We start from the raw sequence: 17,480 nt of genomic DNA on the forward strand, positions 1-17,480 counted from the left end.
AACGTTGCTGAATGTTGTGAGCAAGAGAGCAGAAATAAAGAGCTCTTCCGTCCTGTCTCTAAGCTAAAGTTGCCAACTGTCCCGATCTTCTAGGGATCGTCCCTACTTTTCCTTGACTGCCCCATGTCCCTACATGAGTATGACGGAACTTTCTCAAGCCCATAGTCTTTTGGTTTACTTTTGTAGTTTTCCTTTTTTATACCATACTACGTAATTTTTAATTTCGTCTTCGTAAGTTTATCATCTTATTCTTCTTAGCCAAAGCCAATACGTCTAAAATACACGAGAGAGTAACAAAACAATGTGTTTAAAAGTCTTCTGTTTCGCCGCCTCGTTTTCATACTACTTGGTGCTGAAGAGGCAGATTACAGTCATTTTAGGTTTACAAAAGTTCGAATCATATGTAAAATGCTCAGTAGAATAAGGGAAATACAAATAGCAATGGCTTTTACTACAATAATGACAATTACGTGATTCAGAAAGAAACCCGAAAGAAAAAAGAGAAAAGAATGTGGTCATTTCGTAATGAATGGTTAGAGGATAAACAATTCAAAATTTGAAACTTCATGGCAGGTTAAAACGTTGTGCCGGACAGAGACTCGCGCTCGGAACCTTTGCCTCTCGCGGGTAAACGCTCTATCGAATGAGCTACCTAAGCACGACACAGGACCCGTCCTCACAGCTGCACTAACGCCAGTTCTGATTTTGTAGGCGTCATCCCTACTTTTCCTTAACCGTCCCATGTCCCTACATGAGTATGAAGCGACTTCCTCTCGAAAGGCAAAGGTCCCGAGTTCGAGTCTCGGTCCGGCACACAGTTTTAATCTACCAGGTAGTTTCATATCAGCGTATACTCAGCTGCGGAGTGGAAGTGTCATTTTGGAATTCAAAAGTTGATTAGCTAAAGGTGACGATGAAAGGAAGGGAAATCGCACAGAATGTCCCGCTCCTTTCAATAAAAAGTGAGGGTGTCGGGACTGCTACATAAGACAACAAGTCTGACTATTAGCTGCAGCCCCAGCCCCAGCCCCACTGGTTTTCACCAATGTATAAGGTCAGAGCTGTTAATGTTTACATATTTTAAATTTCAAGTGTGGCGCTTGCGGTTTAGTTTTGGTGTGAAGATAAATACTGACGAACATTAGCAATACGTTTGAAGTATCCCGACGTTTTACTTGCCGAAGGTGGCAGTGTCCCGACTTCTCTGAGTTGCCAAAGGTGTCAATCCTACCCTCAGCCGGTGCGCCGAATAGTGATGTACACTGCAGCAAGCTTCAGCTCTGTGAAAAGACTTCGTAATTTTTTCAAAGCTAATCCTGGAAAATCTCCAGAACTTCCCAGCAGAAGGAGGTAAAGTCTAATTTTTCTGTTCCACAGAGTTTTGAAACTGCCTTCCTCCTTTTTTGAATTGGTTTAAAATGGTCATTTTGCTTGTGGGTGTAAAAGCAGTGTAGCACCAGCGCGGGACCCACGAGAAATAGGGGCTCCACAACGAGCTTGGGACGTCACACTGGTTGCCTTCAAGGTGTACGAGAAAGACAGGCCGCGGCGCGTGCGTCACAAAGGTAGGCCTGAGTTCGCTCGCACAACTCAGCAAACAAACTACGTTTCTACATCTGTTAACTCGAAACTAGGAGTATACATACAAACGGGAACTGCATCTCCTACTGGAATGAGTTATTGTGGATCTTACTGTTATTAGTCCTACAGTGATCGGAAGTCCATGGGCCTATTTATAAGTTGTTATGGCTGTATTGGGGTATAATAAAATTAAAATCTTGCCAAAATGATTATCAGTTACATAGGCACCACTTCTTGTATGAAATAAGGACTGTTAAGCAGAAGAGACTAAACACCACAAACAAGCCGGTATACCGTTTATATGGAATATTGATCTTAAATTAAATTTTGTTGTAGTACTATTAATCAGTAAGACTTCATAACAGCGGATTCCAGTAGAAAATACAATTCTAGTTTGTACGTACACGTCCAGCTGCAAGTTAACAGGTCCAGAAACGCATTTTATCTGCTGACCTGAACGAGCGAGCGAGTTCAGGCCTACCTTCGTGACAAACGCACCGCGGCCTGTCTTTCTCGGGGGCCTCGTGTTGCCTTCTCAGATACACTTCGCGAACGCTCGGCTCCGTCCGGAGCCTATGGGAAATCAGTGTCAATGCAAAGGTACCCACTAAACTTCATAACTTTTTAATGCGTTAGCCAGAGCTTGTACGCGCCGCCAGCTGTGCTGATTGTCCCCCCCCTCCCCACCTGCCCGCACCACACCCTAACGACCCTCATCGCACGGTAGCCTATGTGCCGGGAATCGGTGGGCGGAGCTCGATTCCGTCTGCGTCCCCACACCCCCACAGAATTCTTTCATCTCCTCTTGAACAGATCATAAGCGATGCAGAGACGACCGGGGACTCATTCTAGTGACGATATAGACCGCAAATGCGGAAATCCACTCTTATAAGCAACTTCGACAAAGGACAGATCCTTATGCCCAGCGTCTGCACTTCGGTCAGACAAAGCTGGTCGGCTGCTGGCGTGCTACTGTCTTGACCATCTAACGAATCGGAAATCCTCGGCTCATCACAGAACGTGGATGTAGGAGGCTAGTCTGTTCTTTAAAACAGGATAGGTGGCGATCTGACAGCAGGGTACAGTGCTGGGACATATACAAGTATTTAGTAGCACACCAATCAGCGCATTTTGTTGAACGTGAGGTTTCACAGCGGATGATACCTTCGTGTTCCCATATTGGCTCAACGACATCGTCAGCTACGACTGTGTCGCCTTATACTGCCGTCTTCAGGCAGACTGGTCACGGAAACAAACCTCTACCACTTCCTAGACGCAGGCGCTGACACTGTAAAATTGAACTTGATATGTCAAGCGGTTCCAGAGAAAAAAGTGTCTTAATAGATGGACAGAGAGACGGATGGATAAAAAAAGGAAAAAAATATTTAGTTCGTGTAATATAATTACAAGTTAGCAACTTCAGATATTTTCCTTTAGGTGTACAGTGAACATTGGTTCTTGCCAAATTTCGTGATTCTAGGTCAACGGGAAGTATCCAATATGTTTGGATGAGTGAGTTTTCGAGTGTAAAAAATGTGACATAAATATTTATTTCATTGATATAGAAGCTTAAAATTTTTCACCGACAAGGACCAGAGAGGTTAGTATGTGAGGTAAATTTGAACTTAGATGCGCCAACCTGTTCCAGAAAAAAAAAAGGATCTTAACAGACGGACAGACAGACATACGCATAAAAAAGGACAATTTTTTTTAAAACTTAAAGAATTACAAATTAACAGTTCTCGAAATTTTTCTTTTATCTGCACTGAGAAACCTTGCTTCTTGCCAAGTTTCATGATTCGGTGATCAATGATCCGTCTTGAAGTTTTTCAAGCACGCTCTAGAAATATGTACGGCGTCTTGCTTCTCAACGTTCCTGTTATATCCATTCGTGAGTCAAACAAACCTGCGACCATTGGAGCCACCTGTCTCCTGTTGATAGGACCATCAAATCCGATAACCGTACCTAACTCATTGTAGAACGTTAAGTATTTCTATGAAATGCTCCTAGCTTGGAGAAGAAAGTTCAATTCTTGCAACGGTCGTAGCTTTTGTTTAGACATTTCAGAACGACTGTGCGTAAGTGAGGATAACTCGACATCAGCTTTGCTAAATCTTGTACACCAGATAGTTTTATATTTGTACTTTCAGTAAAGTTCTTATCGATATTAGTCGTACTGCAAACAGAAGAAAAATATCATTTTTAAGATCTTAGTCGCTGATGTTGGATATGAAAGACATGAAAGGAGATTGTGTTGCCACCTTACATGTGTGATATAAGTTGTGTTGTGGTCTTCGCTCCGAAGACAGGTATGATGTAGCTCTCCATGCTACTCTACCCTGCCTCCTCATCTCCAAATAACTACTGCAACTTACACTATGTGATCAAAAGTATCCGGGCACCACCAAAAATATACGTTTTTCGTATTAGGTGCATTGTGCTGCCACATACTGCCAGGTACACCATATCAGCGACCTCAGTAGTTATTAGGCATAGTGAGAGAGCAGAATGGGGAGCTCCACAGAACTCATGGACTTCGAACGTGCTCAGCTGATTGGGTGTCACTTGTGTCATACGTCTGTACGCAAGATTTCCCCACTGTTAAACATCCCTAGATCCATTATTTCCGATGTGATAGTGAAGTGGAAACGTGAAGGGACACGTACAGCACAAAAGTGTACAGGCCGACCTCGTCTGTTGACTGACAGAGACCGCCGACAGTTGAAGAGGGTCGTAATGTGTAATAGGCAGACGTTTATCCAGACCATCACACAGGAATTCCAAACTGCATCAGGATCCACTGCAGTACAACCAAAGGAAGGGACGTCGAGCAGATGTGCAGAACTATAGACCTATATCTCTAACGTCAATCAGTTGTAGAATTTTGGAACACGTGTTGTGTTCGAGTATAATGACTTTTCTAATCTGTAGGAATCAGCATGGGTTTCGAAAAAGACGGTCATGTGAAACCCAGCTCGCGCTATTCGTCCACGAGACTCAGAGGGCCATAGACACGGGTTCACAGGTAGATGCCGTGTTTCTTGACTTACGCAAGGCGTTCGATACAGTTCCCCACAGTCGTTTAATGAACAAAGCAAGAGCATATGGACTATCAGACTAATTGTGTGATTGGATTGAGGAGTTCCTAGATAACAGGACGCAGCATGTCATTCTCAATGGAGAGAAGTCTTCCGAAGTAAGAGTGATTTCAGGTGTGCCGCAGGGGAGTGTCGTAGGACCGTTGCTATTCACAATATACATAAATGACCTTGTGGATGAGATCGGAAGTTCACTCAGGCTTTTTGCAGGTGATGCTGTGGTGTATCGAGAGGTTGTAACAATGGAAAATTGTACTGAAATGCAGGAGGATCTGCAGCGAATTGACGCATGGTGCAGGGAATGGCAATTGAATCTCAATGTAGACAAGTGTAATGTGCTGCGAATACACAGAAAGATAGATCCTTTATCATTTAGCTACAAAATAGCAGGTCAGCAACTGAAAGCAGTTAATACCATAAATTATCTGGGAGTACGCATTAGGAGTGATTTAAAATGGAATGATCATATAATGTTGATCGTCGGTAAAGCAGACGCCAGACTGAGATTCATTGGACGAATCCTAAGGAAATGCAATCCGAAACCAAAGGAAGTAGGTTACAGTACGCTTGTTCGCCCACTGCTTGAATACTGCTCAGCAGTGTGGGATCCGTACCAGATAGGGTTGATAGAAGATATAGAGAAGATCCAACGCAGAGCAGCGCGCTTCGTTACAGGATCATTTAGTAATCGCGAAAGCGTTACGGAGATGATAGATAAACTCCAGTGGAAGACTCTGCAGGAGAGACGCTCAGTAGCTCGGTACGGGCTTTTGTCAAAGTTTCGAGAACATACCTTCACCGAAGAGTCAAGCAGTATATTGCTCCCTCCTACGTATATCTCGCGAAGAGACCATGAGGATAAAATCAGAGAGATTAGAGCCCACACAGTGGCATAGCGACAATCTTTCTTTCCACGAACAATACTAGACTGGAATAGAAGGGAGAACCGATAGAGGTACTCAAGGTACCCTCCGCTACACACCGTCAGGTGGCTTGCGGAGTATGGATGTAGATGTAGATGAAGGACACAATTACAAAATTGTTAATTTGTAATTATATCAAACGAAAAAAATTATCATTTGTTGTCCTATTGTCTGTCTGCTCGTCTATCTGTTGAAACACCTTTTCTCTAGGAACGTGTACATGTATCAAGCTGAAATTTACGTCACGTGCTAACGTCGAAGGTCCCTTGGCGATGCAATAAATGTAATAAGCGTTTATGTCAATGTAATCAAGAGATACGGCCACTTTGTTACATATTTGATATTCACAAACTAACTCATCAAAACCTGTAGGTTACTTCTGTTGACCTACAATCATGAAATTCGGCCAGAACACAGGTTTCACAGTACAAGCAGTGTTTGCAATGTGTTTATATTATCCGATGTCGTGATTTATTTTTAAAAAAGTGAGTCCAACCAAAGTTCAAGTAGAGGACATATACGATTAAATTATTGAGCCAGTGGAAAATACTAGTAATAGAGTATTTTAATCAAAGCCGCAACAGTTAAGGAAGTTATAATTATGTCCTCGCTGGTTTTGTGGATGAGTCAAGCTTTCCTTAAGTACAAATTTTATGTACTGTAGAAGTGCATACTTGGGACAGTCTGTAATGCGCTCTCCAGATATCATGTTTACTATCTCTCTAAAAAGTAATAATAAATTCCTTTTCCTTATGGCTTTTTGATCCGAAACTTATGTACATTTTATGGACATTAGTGATCCTTCCTGCAGTTAAGAGTAATATTAGGCATAGAGAAAAAAATCAAATCTATATTTTTTTAAAGAAACTTTTTATTTGGTACACCATGAACAATGCCAAGTGAGGAAGTGTAAAGATCTGTGTATACCAGACTAAACTACGTACTTTTTGGGAAGTAATAGTTTTTAAGATTTTGGAACTGAATACAGCATGATATAAGATAATTTAAAGATAATACTGAGTGGCGGTAGGAAAATGGTTGACTTTTTAGCACTCACCACAATAAAATAATAGACGGCAGCAGAGTTAAGTAAGTACCATTGTTCACTCAAGAAAATTCTGACCCGTCTCTATGATACAATATTTTTATGACTTCAGCCGCCCTCCCCCCCCCCCCCCCCCCCCAGGACCAAAATCCTGTATTCGTCCCAAAACTCCCAGTTCTAAAGCATGTGACTCACATACCGGAGGACGGCGAATATAATTCCCATCCGCCCATCCGGATTGAGGCTTTCCGTGAATATCTGTAAATAACTTGAGGCAAACACCGAGATGGTTCTTTTAAAAAGTGCTGCTACCTATTTCCTCAGCCTTCCTTCCTCTACTCGAGTTGATACAATGCCCTAATGACATCGCCGCCGACGGGACATTAAACCTTAATCTTACACAGCTGTTTTTGACAGGATTGTTCCCACAAATCAGCAGTAACATCCATACTCTCAGACTACAAGGCCTTATATTCTGTATTAATCCATTCTAGAGGTTTATATTGCATCTGGAGAGGTTACGATTATGTTTTTAAGATATATTGTTACGCTTCTTGATCTTATGAACTGTGTTTGTCTGAGCTTTAAGAAAGCCTATCAAACTCTTAGAGCGTTAAGAACCTCAAAGAATCTCTTTTTAAGTGTAAAGATGTTTCTTACAAACGTGGAAGATCTTTGGAGTTACTTTGAAAGCACCCACGAAACAATTTTCACATCCTACAACCGTAACATGTCGTGACATACAAATTTGTACGAGTTCTGAAATACAGGACTGTTTCTCGATTAGTCTTTTGGCCGTACAGTGCCTTTAAGGACTAAATTTCAATAATGCCTTGATCTTTTTTTGCACAATATTGCATACGCCACTCATGACAAGTGCTCCGTCATAGCCTTGGTCGGAACGGTTGTTCACATGTAGTCCCCTTCATTCCGAACATTCAATTAACCGATATTCGTAACCTAAAGCAGATCGATCTTTTACCCGGGTCACAATGATTTGCAAAATAATATTTCATTGAAGATTTCGCTTGACTGATCAATGCTACCTATTTTTCTTCTTTTCAGGGGCTCCTAATTCTCTCAGGGACTCACCTGATCGTCCCAGACTATTTACGCCCGCGCTATTGTCACTGAATGGCCTTAATTCTGTGATATTATTTCTCGCATATCCTCTTCGAGTAAACAACATACCGCAGTGTAATGCAGTTCTCAACAACAAAGGGGTCTCAGCAGCGTCGTTGCCTAGCATTAGTTTGAGATGACGAGACTGGCAAGCAACAACCTCATCTGGTAAAAACTTATAGCACTTGGTTGTTCGTCCGTCCGTCTCTTAAGACTTGTTTTTCTCAGGAATAGGCACATGTCTCGTTGAAATTAATATCAAATACTAAGGACTACAGTTACTTAGCGGAATAAAATACTTATGCATCTAAGTTAATGCAATCAGAAGATATGGCCACATACTCTTATGTCACATAATTTGATACGAACTCGCTCGTGAAACCTATAGATGAACCATATATAATTAAATTTGTATGGAACCCTCTGAACGTGAGCTCTAGTCGCACTTGTCGCGTTTTTTTATTTGTTTTAATTTCATTCTTTTGGGCACCAGGGGACAACCGCCTCGGGTGCACGAAGCCAATTCGCCAATTGCGGCAGCGTAGCTATGCCCTTGGTATGGAACAGACTATCCCAGCAGGACGCTCACCGGCACCAGTGGGCAGGGGTGACCCAAAATATGACTAACGTGCAGTCAGTCAGTCGGGTCAGTGCCCACACGATCACACTGCCTTGGCAGAATGCCTGCAGGTAGGGGTGGTCAAGTTGTGTGGACACGTGCATAACTGAAGAGTGCGCAGCAGTTGTAAGTGGTGGAACTGGCCTTTCCCAGAATAGCATTCTATCTTCTTTACAGGATGCCTAAAAATCAGTTCCCATCAGACAATACAGTGCAGTGTGTGGTGTCATGCGTAGATACTGTTGGTGTACTTTACTTGCGTTAGTTATACTAGTTGCTATAGTGGAAAATAAACACTCCCTGGATGTCTGAGCCTCATTTTGAAGGCGCGCTGCAAAAGGCCCTGTATAGCATTGGAAACAGCGAGTAGGAGCTCCTTATGACGTAGTGGGGACTCACTGGCTTGCTCTTCAGTTTACCGACAGACTATAAAATATGAATGACTAGCAGGTAGCTGATAACTATCTGCCCCTGCCCGTGGTTGAGATGACAGGAGACGGTGCCCTATGAGGCAGCATTGGAACAGCCTGCTCTAGAGGATAGAGGCTCCTAAACAGTTGCACTAGTTATTTGGCTGAGCATTATGAAAGCACAGAAGTATCGAAGTGTTTGTGCATACAACACCCACTTACACAATATCTACTGAGTGAGAGGATTCTGTCAGAACCGATGCTGAGTCTTTCTGTGCAGTGAACATTGCTGCTGCTTTTTCAGAATTTCTTCTCCTAGGAAGTCCATTTTGTTGGTTCCTATTTAAAGAGTAAATTTTGAAGCAGCCAGTTGTCAGTAGTCACGAGCTGCTTCTGGTAAATCTGAAAGGAATTGTTAGCACCTCGACAATCACAAAAGCAAGAAGCAGTTCATACAGTAAAGATCTGCCAAGTCATTTTAGAATAATTGCAGTGCTCATTCGTGTAAACATGGGTCTCTGTGGTAGCTCGTATTTTTTATTTTTTATTTCATCACCACTCCCCCCTCTTTCACATGGTAAGCAGACTGGCATCCATCATATTGCTGCTCTTCAGCCAAACTTGTAAGATTGTCCACACTTTCATGCCTGCACAGTGAGTGTACTAATGTGTGCAAACTTAGCTTACCACTTAGCGCACAAATGGACAAAACATCTGAACTGTCTTCTCAAGTCCAGAGTGTTAAACAGACATTCTAACCAATTATGAACCTGGCCCTGTAAGGCAGCTAATATCATGTGCGGACTGTAACAAAATCATTAGAAATGCTGCTTTCATTTAACTAGAATGCTTGAATTAATAAAAGTGAAAGTTTGAGGTCTATTCTAGGAAGGCAAAACAGCTATTTCCTTTTTTAATCAACATATAATTTATCAACTGTGCTTTCAGCGGTCAAGTGATACACAACAATCATGTTCAATACTTTCAAGACTCAATAACAAAATATTTCTCTTGTACATATTGAATTGACAATTATTAAAATCGTTATCTGCCGCGCAGGATTAGCCGAGCGGTCTAGGGCCTGCAGTCATGAACTGTGTGGCTGGTCCCGGCGGAGGTTCGACTCCTCCCTCGGGCATGGGTGTGTGTGTTTGTCCTTAGGATAATTTAGGTTAAGTGGTGTGTAAGCTTAGGAGCTGATGACCTTAGCAGTTAAGTCCCATAAGATTTCACACACATTTGAACATTTGAATCGTTATCTCTATATATGAAAAAAATTTTATCACAGGAAAGAATGATTTTCGGTACATGGGATTACTGCAATTCCCTTTTGTTGATATAATATAATTATCATTTTCTGAGGATCTCATACTGCATCATACAGGCATTATGGATCAAGCTCATGTAAGGTACGTAAAATCCAGATGCCTTACAAACCATTTTAAATGTATACATACACCACCTTTAACATTTAAATGATGATAGTACTATCAACCACAAACGCCAAGGATGAGGCCTGTGCCCATACATTGGCATTGACGAAGATAGTGACACATCTGGAAAGTTCATTGAGGTCAGCTCCTAGTAGAAGCTGTGTGGATGACAAGGAAAGGAGTGTGGATTGATAAGAGACACAGGACAAAATATAAATTATTCACTATGTCTGAGAGTGAGCAAATGACGTTGTATTCGGAAGTGAGTGCAGGAAGGATGCAAAGGTGGGACAGGAGCCCGAGCTTGGTCTAAGGAAACAATATAGATAGTCTGGCTGTATCTGGTAGGATGGCTAGATATCAGTTCGAATCCGTGGTCAAATAGGTGGGGCCAGTTGAAGTCACCTATCGTAAATTTGTGGAGTCGGCAGATTTATCCAGGGCAACTCTGATGTTTTGCTTGCGCCCTCCTTTTCCTTCCCCACCACACCACGACAGTCGGATGTTGCTGTGCGGATCTTCTTACCTGTGTCACTGGCCATATCCACATGCATATCAGCAGTATCTACAACTGTCCCGGACACTGCACTAAGAAACGAAACAAATCGCAACATGTGAGAAAGCTACAATACGGGTCGTTAAAACTGCAACACCTGCATGGATAGAAAATAACGAAACTTATACATCAGGATGAGTACATGATTAAAATTGTGATTTGGGGATAACTGAAGCTGTATGTGATTTGGGAGTGTTGTGTTGTTGTTTTTTTTTTGTGGTGGTCCTCAGTCCGAAGACTGGTTGGATGCAGATCTACACGTTGCTCTATCCTGTACCACTTTTTTCATTTCTGAATACTTACTGCAACCTACATCGTTCTGAATCTGCTTACTGCATTCATCTCTTGGTACCACTCTACGGTTTTTACCCCTCGACGCCTCCCTCCAGTACTTAATTGGTGATACCTTGATGTCTTAGAATGTATCACTCTATCCCATCTTCTAGACAAGTTGCGCCACAGATTTCGTATCTCTCCATTTCCGTTCAGTATCTCCTTCCTAGTTACATGACTTACCCATAAAATCTTAAGCGTCTTCCGTAGCACCATAATTCAAAAGCGTCTATTATCTTTTTGTCTGAACTGTTTATCATCCATGTTTCCCTTCCATACATGACTGCACTCCAGACAACATCTTCAGAAAATACTTCCTAACACTTAAATCTATATTCGAAGTTAAAAAATTTCTCTTCTTCAGAAATGCTTTTATATCTATTAACAGGCTACATTTTATATTCTCTCTACTCCGGCCGCCATCAGTTATTTTGCTGCCTCATTATCAAAACTCACCTATTCCACTGAGTGTCTCATTTCCTAATCTAATGCCCTCAACATCACCTGATTGAATCCGACTACATTCCATTGTCCTTGGTTTACTTTTATTGATGTTAATCGTACATACTTCTCTCAGGACACCGTCCATTCCATTCAACTGCTCTTCCAAGTCCTTCGCTGTTTCTGACAGAATTAAGATGTCATTGGCAAACTTCAGCGTTTTTACTTCTTCTCCCTGAATTTTAATTTCTGCTCCAGAGTTTTCTTTGGTTACCTTTACTTCGTGTTCAATGTACATACTGAATAGCATCGGGAATAGGCTGCAACCCTGTCTCACTCACTTTTGAACCACTGCCTCCGTTTCATGCAGCTCGACTATTATAACTACCGTCTGGTTTATGTACAATTTGTAAATAGCCTTTCATTCCCCGTATTCTACCCTGTTACCTTCTGAATTTCGAGAGAGTATTCTAGGCAGTATTGCCAAAGGCCTTCTCAAAGTCTACAAATGCTATAAACGTGGCTTTGCCTTTTCTTAACCTATCCCTCTAAGGTAAGTCTCTTGATATTCAAACAGCTGCTTCTCTTTTCTACAAAGGCCTCTACTTTATCTGCAAGCGATGTCCATCTTTTCCCTATTGAAATAAGCTTCTAAATCCTTACATTTGTCCTCTAGCCATTCCTGCTTTGAGAATGTACAGGGTGCAGAGGAACAACAACAGCAACCTGCCTGGGCGCCGAGTAGGACTGTGATCGAGTGATAGACTCGGGTACGTCGTGCCGTGCTGTGTCGACTCTTTAGCCGAGTTCGTCAGTCATAGTGGCTGGCTAGTGGTGACCTCCAGTCTCTCGGCAACCCAAGTCTTTTCATTGTGTGACGTATCTGAGGAAGGTGCTGGCTAGGGCAACAATCGAACACCCTCTGTATCGAGGTAGGTCAGGACAGCACGGGTAACGTACACACTATTATGCTGAAAGATAACGACACGGAAACCTTGCAGATGAAGAGCAGCCACCCGTTTTAACATGTAAGGACTGTAACGCCTGCTGTCCAAACTGTCAGCTATGCATATAAGAGATCATTTTATGTTCTGGCTGAAACCAGATTAAACAGTAATGAAATTCTAAACTCAGATTGGAATGTATACCGCAGAGACAGGCTGGACAGTGAAGGGGGAGGCGTGTTTATAGCGATAAAAAGTGCAATAGTATCGAAGGAAATTGACGGAGATCGAAAATGAAATAATTTGGGTGAAACTTCCTGGCAGATTAAAACTGTGTTCCCGACCGAGACTCGAACTCGGGACCTTTGCCTTTCGCGGGCAAGTGCTCTACCAACTGAGCTACCGAAGCACGACTCACGCCCGGTACTCACAGCTTTACTTCTGCCAGTACCTCGTCTCCTACCTTCCAAACTTTACAGAAGCTCTCCTGCGAACCTTGCAGAACTAGCACTCCTGAAAGAAAGGATATTGCGGAGACATGGCTTAGCAAAGGTCCCGAGTTCGAGTCTCGGTCGGGAACACAGTTTTAATCTGCCAGGAAGTTTCATATCAGCGCACACTCCGCTGCAGAGTGAAAATCTCATTCTGGAAACATCCCCCAAGGCTGTGGCTAAGCCATGTCTCCGCAATATCCTTTCTTTCAGGAGTGCTAGTTCTGCAAGGTTCGCAGGAGAGCTTCTGTAAAGTTTGGAAGGTAGGAGACGAGGTACTGGCAGAAGTAAAGCTGTGAGTAGCGGGCGTGAGTCGTGCTTCGGTAGCTCAGTTGGTAGAGCACTTGCCCGCGAAAGGTAAAGGTCCCGAGTTCGAGTCTCGGTCGGGAACACAGTTTTCATCTGCCAGGAAGTTTCATATCAGCGCACACTCCGCTGCAGAGTGAAAATCTCATTCTGGAAACATCCCCCAAGGCTGTGGCTAAGCCATGTCTCCGCAATATCCTTTCTTTCAGGAGTGCTAGTTCTGCAAGGTTCGCAGGAGAGCTTCTGTAAAGTTTGGAAGGTAGGAGACGAGGTACTGGCAGAAGTAAAGCTGTGAGTACCGGGCGTGAGTCGTGCTTCGGTAGCTCAGTTGGTAGAGCACTTGCCCGCGAAAGGCAAAGGTCCCGAGTTCGAGTCTCGGTCGGGAACACAGTTTTACTCTGCCAGGAAGTTTCATATCAGCGCACACTCCGCTGCAGAGTGAAAATCTCATTCTGGAAACATCCCCCAAGGCTGTGGCTAAGCCATGTCTCCGCAATATCCTTTGTTTCAGGAGTGCTAGTTCTGCAAGGTTCGCAGGAGAGCTTCTGTAAAGTTTGGAAGGTAGGAGACGAGGTACTGGCAGAAGTAAAGCTGTGAGTACCGGGCGTGAGTCGTGCTTCGGTAGCTCAGTTGGTGGAGCACTTGCCCGCGAAAGGCAAAGGTCCCGAGTTCGAGTCTCGGTCGGGAACACAGTTTTAATCTGCCAGGAAGTTTCATATCAGCGCACACTCCGCTGCAGAGTGAAAATCTCATTCTGGAAACATCCCCCAAGGCTGTGGCTAAGCCATGTCTCCGCAATATCCTTTCTTTCAGGAGTGCTAGTTCTGCAAGGTTCGCAGGAGAGCTTCTGTAAAGTTTGGAAGGTAGGAGAAGAGGTACTGGCAGAAGTAAAGCTGTGAGTACCGGGCGTGAGTCGTGCTTCGGTAGCTCAGTTGGTAGAGCACTTGCCCGCGAAAGGCAAAGGTCCCGAGTTCGAGTCTCGGTCGGGAACACAGTTTTAATCTGCCAGGAAGTTTCATATTAGCGCACACTCCGCTGCAGAGTGAAAATCTCATTCTGGAAACATCCCCCAAGGCTGTGGCTAAGCCATGTCTCCGCAATATCCTTTGTTTCAGGAGTGCTAGTTCTGCAAGGTTCGCAGGAGAGCTTCTGTAAAGTTTGGAAGGTAGGAGACGAGGTACTGGCAGAAGTAAAGCTGTGAGTACCGGGCGTGAGTCGTGCTTCGGTAGCTCAGTTGGTAGAGCACTTGCCCGCGAAAGGCAAGGGTCCCGAGTTCGAGTCTCGGTCGGGAACACAGTTTTAATCTGCCAGGAAGTTTCATATCAGCGCACACTCCGCTGCAGAGTGAAAATCTCATTCTGGAAACATCCCCCAAGGCTGTGGCTAAGCCATGTCTCCGCAATACCCTTTGTTTCAGGAGTGCTAGTTCTGCAAGGTTCGCAGGAGAGCTTCTGTAAAGTTTGGAAGGTAGGCGACGAGGTACTGGCAGAAGTAAAGCTGTGAGTACCGGGCGTGAGTCGTGCTTCGATAGCTCAGTTGGTAGAGCACTTGCCCGCGAAAGGCAAAGGTCCCGAGTTCGAGTCTCGGTCGGGAACACAGTTTTAATCTGCCAGGAAGTTTCATATCAGCGCACACTCCGCTGCAGAGTGAAAATCTCATTCTGGAAACATCCCCCAAGGCTGTGGCTAAGCCATGTCTCCGCAATATCCTTTGTTTCAGGAGTGCTAGTTCTGCAAGGTTCGCAGGAGAGCTTCTGTAAAGTTTGGAAGGTAGGAGACGAGGTACTGGCAGAAGTAAAGCTGTGAGTACCGGGCGTGAGTCGTGCTTCGGTAGCTCAGTTGGTAGAGCACTTGCCCGCGAAAGGTAAAGGTCCCGAGTTCGAGTCTCGGTCGGGAACACAGTTTTAATCTGCCAGGAAGTTTCATATCAGCGCACACTCCGCTGCAGAGTGAAAATCTCATTCTGGAAACATCCCCCAAGGCTGTGGCTAAGCCATGTCTCCGCAATATCCTTTCTTTCAGGAGTGCTAGTTCTGCAAGGTTCGCAGGAGAGCTTCTGTAAAGTTTGGAAGGTAGGCGACGAGGTACTGGCAGAAGTAAAGCTGTGAGTACCGGGCGTGAGTCGTGCTTCGATAGCTCAGTTGGTAGAGCACTTGCCCGCGAAAGGCAAAGGTCCCGAGTTCGAGTCTCGGTCGGGAACATAGTTTTAATCTGCCAGGAAGTTTCATATCAGCGCACACTCCGCTGCAGAGTGAAAATCTCATTCTGGAAACATCCCCCAAGGCTGTGGCTAAGCCATGTCTCCGCAATATCCTTTGTTTCAGGAGTGCTAGTTCTGCAAGGTTCGCAGGAGAGCTTCTGTAAAGTTTGGAAGGTAGGAGACGAGGTACTGGCAGAAGTAAAGCTGTGAGTACCGGGCGTGAGTCGTGCTTCGGTAGCTCAGTTGGTAGAGCACTTGCCCGCGAAAGGCAAAGGTCCCGAGTTCGAGTCTCGGTCGGGAACACAGTTTTAATCTGCCAGGAAGTTTCATATCAGCGCACACTCCGCTGCAGAGTGAAAATCTCATTCTGGAAACATCCCCCAAGGCTGTGGCTAAGCCATGTCTCCGCAATATCCTTCCTTTCAGGAGTGCTAGTTCTGCAAGGTTCGCAGGAGAGCTTCTGTAAAGTTTGGAAGGTAGGAGACGAGGTACTGGCAGAAGTAAAGCTGTGAGTACCGGGCGTGAGTCGTGCTTCGGTAGCTCAGTTGGTAGAGCACTTGCCCGCGAAAGGCAAAGGTCCCGAGTTCGAGTCTCGGTCGGGAACACAGTTTTAATCTGCCAGGAAGTTTCATATCAGCGCACACTCCGCTGCAGAGTGAAAATCTCATTCTGGAAACATCCCCCAAGGCTGTGGCTAAGCCATGTCTCCGCAATATCCTTTGTTTCAGGAGTGCTAGTTCTGCAAGGTTCGCAGGAGAGCTTCTGTAAAGTTTGGAAGGTAGGAGACGAGGTACTGGCAGAAGTAAAGCTGTGAGTACCGGGCGTGAGTCGTGCTTCGGTAGCTCAGTTGGTAGAGCACTTGCCCGCGAAAGGCAAAGGTCCCGAGTTCGAGTCTCGGTCGGGAACACAGTTTTAATCTGCCAGGAAGTTTCATATCAGCGCACACTCCGCTGCAGAGTGAAAATCTCATTCTGGAAACATCCCCCAAGGCTGTGGCTAAGCCATGTCTCCGCAATACCCTTTGTTTCAGGAGTGCTAGTTCTGCAAGGTTCGCAGGAGAGCTTCTGTAAAGTTTGGAAGGTAGGAGACGAGGTACTGGCAGAAGTAAAGCTGTGAGTACCGGGCGTGAGTCGTGCTTCGGTAGCTCAGTTGGTAGAGCACTTGCCCGCGAAAGGCAAAGGTCCCGAGTTCGAGTCTCGGTCGGGAACACAGTTTTAATCTGCCAGGAAGTTTCATATCAGCGCACACTCCGCTACAGAGTGAAAATCTCATTCTGGAAACATCCCCCAAGGCTGTGGCTAAGCCATGTCTCCGCAATATCCTTTGTTTCAGGAGTGCTAGTTCTGCAAGGTTCGCAGGAGAGCTTCTGTAAAGTTTGGAAGGTAGGAGACGAGGTACTGGCAGAAGTAAAGCTGTGAGTACCGGGCGTGAGTCGTGCTTCGGTAGTTCAGTTGGTAGAGCACTTGCCCGCGAAAGGCAAAGGTCCCGAGTTCGAGTCTCGGTCGGGAACACAGTTTTAATCTGCCAGGAAGTTTCATATCAGCGCACACTCCGCTGCAGTGTGAAAATCTCATTCTGGAAATTTGGGTGAAGATCACGGTTAAATCAGGCTCAAACATGGTAACTGGATGTCTCTATAGGCCCCCTGGCTCAGCAACTGTTGTGGCAGAGCGCCTGAAGGAAAATTTGGAAAATATTTCTAGTAGATTTCCCGACCATGTTGTAGTTATGGGTGGAGATTTTAATTTGCAGAATATAGACTGGGAGCCTCAAACGTTCATAACGGGTGGCAGGGACAAAGAATCCAGTGAAATTATTTCAAGTGCTTTATCTGAAAACTACCTTGAGCTAACAGCTCAGAGAGCCAACTCGTGGAGATAACATATTGGACCCTCTGGTGACACACAGACCCGAACTATTTGAAACAGTTAACGCAGAACAGGGAATGAGCGATCATAATGCTGTTACTGCATCGATG

The 17,480-nt window shown here is 44.5% G+C and overlaps 9 non-coding genes across 9 annotated transcripts; 8 read left to right on the plus strand and 1 right to left on the minus strand.

The window, feature by feature from the left end:
- Window positions 1-12,840: 12,840 nt before the first annotated feature.
- Window positions 12,841-12,915, minus strand: Trnas-cga. The gene has a single exon. It is a non-coding gene; the product is annotated as a tRNA-Ser (tRNA).
- A 701-nt stretch (window positions 12,916-13,616) lies between these two features.
- Trnas-cga lies at window positions 13,617-13,691 on the plus strand. The gene has a single exon. It is a non-coding gene; the product is annotated as a tRNA-Ser (tRNA).
- Window positions 13,692-14,220: 529 nt separating this feature from the next.
- Window positions 14,221-14,295, plus strand: Trnas-cga. The gene has a single exon. It is a non-coding gene; the product is annotated as a tRNA-Ser (tRNA).
- Window positions 14,296-14,824: 529 nt separating this feature from the next.
- Window positions 14,825-14,899, plus strand: Trnas-cga. The gene has a single exon. It is a non-coding gene; the product is annotated as a tRNA-Ser (tRNA).
- A 529-nt stretch (window positions 14,900-15,428) lies between these two features.
- On the plus strand, window positions 15,429-15,503 carry Trnas-cga. Its single transcript has one exon. It is a non-coding gene; the product is annotated as a tRNA-Ser (tRNA).
- Window positions 15,504-15,730: 227 nt separating this feature from the next.
- On the plus strand, window positions 15,731-15,805 carry Trnas-cga. The gene has a single exon. It is a non-coding gene; the product is annotated as a tRNA-Ser (tRNA).
- Window positions 15,806-16,032: 227 nt separating this feature from the next.
- Trnas-cga lies at window positions 16,033-16,107 on the plus strand. The gene has a single exon. It is a non-coding gene; the product is annotated as a tRNA-Ser (tRNA).
- Window positions 16,108-16,334: 227 nt separating this feature from the next.
- On the plus strand, window positions 16,335-16,409 carry Trnas-cga. Its single transcript has one exon. It is a non-coding gene; the product is annotated as a tRNA-Ser (tRNA).
- A 227-nt stretch (window positions 16,410-16,636) lies between these two features.
- Window positions 16,637-16,711, plus strand: Trnas-cga. Its single transcript has one exon. It is a non-coding gene; the product is annotated as a tRNA-Ser (tRNA).
- The last annotated feature ends 769 nt before the right edge of the window (window positions 16,712-17,480 follow it).

This window comes from Schistocerca americana, chromosome 5 (assembly GCF_021461395.2).
Source record: "Schistocerca americana isolate TAMUIC-IGC-003095 chromosome 5, iqSchAmer2.1, whole genome shotgun sequence".
NCBI lineage: Eukaryota > Metazoa > Arthropoda > Insecta > Orthoptera > Acrididae > Schistocerca > Schistocerca americana.